This window comes from Camelina sativa, chromosome 7, assembly GCF_000633955.1.
Source record: "Camelina sativa cultivar DH55 chromosome 7, Cs, whole genome shotgun sequence".
Classification (NCBI taxonomy): domain Eukaryota; kingdom Viridiplantae; phylum Streptophyta; class Magnoliopsida; order Brassicales; family Brassicaceae; genus Camelina; species Camelina sativa.
Genome location: NC_025691.1, coordinates 30,158,724 through 30,160,999, shown reverse-complemented (window position 1 = coordinate 30,160,999; position 2,276 = coordinate 30,158,724). Strand labels below are relative to the sequence as shown.

At 34.8% G+C, this 2,276-nt stretch overlaps 1 pseudogene; it reads right to left on the bottom strand.

The window, feature by feature from the left end:
- LOC104703411 overlaps nucleotides 84-2,276 on the bottom strand; it is a 5,156-nt pseudogene continuing 2,963 nt past the window's right edge.

Sequence of the window (2,276 nt, the reverse complement as noted above, 5' to 3'; positions counted from 1 at the left end):
TTTTTTTTTTTTTTTTTTTTTTTTATCTCACAATGATGCAACTCTGTTTTCGCAAAAATTAATTAACAACCACAACTTTGATTTTAATTGGTGGGATTAACGAGTCCTAATTACGTCGAACGCCTTGTCGAAAACCTTGTATTTTATTTGAAGATATTCCTTCCAAGAAACTGATCGGTATAGAGATTGTCCAACCGGACCGATGATCTTAGTCTTAGGTATAGGTTAGATTTCAACGTCATTACCAGCTGGACCACACCATAAATACGCTACTGAAATCATTGACCGAGTACGCTAGAGAATGCCTGGAGGGTTAGATTTAGCCAAAAATATTAACATTTCACATCATTGATACTCCATTAATTGCCGGAATATTTTATAACTTTATAGACTATGTGTAATCACTAATCATAACGAAGTGCAATTTCTCTTGCCGAATCATGTTATTAACGTGTCTAATATAATGGACGGTCGTTACCAGTAGTTGACGTGATCATGAAGCCAAAGAGTAATAAAATGGTTGCGGTAAGAGCCATCCGCAATAGTGAACCCTTCAGACCACATTTTCTTCTCATAGAAAGAAGAGATTCGAGGTTCTCCGTAGCCACTAAACTCCTTTCTCAGAGGAAACAGCCTCGATCTTTCTCTCTCAACGGCATATCACTTATAAGTTTCTTACTTCTGTTCTTTTTTGTTGAGCTGTAAACCCCCCAGTGATTTTATTAGCTTAGTGAGACATATCCACGTAAATTATTAGTTTTTGTATACACAGCTCTCTTAATCAAATTTTAAGTATATATATTTGGTAAAATCCCAAATTTTAAGTGTTCCTAATCAAAATTGGATAGAAAAATACACGCACTATCATTAGTAAAGAATACGTGGTAGATTAGCAAATCATTCGGTAATATTCCTTATTCACATTTCACCAATTTGTAATTAAATCTAAGCTAATTTATTTGGACCCAAGTACTAATATTACAATTAGAACAAGTGTGTGTACATGCAATGCACGCTATTAATGTCATTTTTTTTTTGTTACTATTATAACAAAAATCTTTTAATAAATAAAAAAACTTAGATAGGTAAAAGTAAAATCAAGAAATTTGGCCTGAAGACATGTAGTTTCTAATAATGGAAAGAGACTGATTAAAATGAGTAGCTTTGGTAGCAAGGTACTGTTTCCAAGTGAGAGACGGGTAGAGAGGAGATTGGAGAGGATCAACGAGCCTTGAAAGTGGAGAGATCATTAGATCGGAGGGTGGACCCCAAAGGTAAGCCATGGAGAAGCGAGATCGGATGTGGTTAACCCTGGCACGGTGAAGCACGCTCGGGAAGATTCCGTTGGTCAGAATGTGGAGCAAGTCACCGACATTGACCACTAGTGAGCCGGGGACAGTTGGCACGGTGAACCAGCCCATGTCTTCCTGGAAAACTTGGAGACCGGCGGTGTTGTTCTGGTACAAAATGGTCAAGAGGGTTGAGTCAGTATGGGCTGCGAGGCCCATCGATCGGTCTGGTTCTGGGCATATTGGATAATGGTTTAGTTGGACAGCTGCTTGGGTTCCTTGAAAGTCTGAATTAGGCCCGGCCCAATTTATGTCATTTACTTCCACTCCCAGTGAATCTAAGAGCATATTTATTGGGGGTTCATATAAGGTGAGTTCTTAAATTTTTTATGAATTAATTGTGTACTGTTTGGAATATAAGAACCCATGATCTCTTAGATAAAATTTTCTTTTTTATTGGTAGGTTCTTATTTTGAGTCTCTTATTTTTTAAATTATTGTTTTTAAAAATTTTAAAATTTTAAATAGAATAAAAGTGGTATAAATGTGTAAACATTTAAGATTTTATAAAATTAGAAAATATTGCATTTAACTAATTTTAGAATATACAAAACATAATAAAAACATTAATACATATTACAATAGAAGTGCAATTCATAAATGGAGAAAATAATTAATTTTAATACTGATTTGCTTCAAATTTTGCTTAAATATTCTCAACCAAATCATCTTGCAAGCTTTAATGATGGTGTGATTGTTGGACCAAGCTTAACAAATTGTTAGATATAAGTATTTGGCAATCATTTACAAGATTGATATAATGTATATAATGTTAAAATCTTGAGATTTTGCATCAAAAGACAAGAAGTAAACTCAAAGAAGTTTTTATTAACACCATAGGCTTTTTTATGTGTACACATATACCAAAGAGAAGACCTTCTGGCTTACACACCGGTTCAATGAGCCGGTGAGGGAAAGCGGTGTGGGT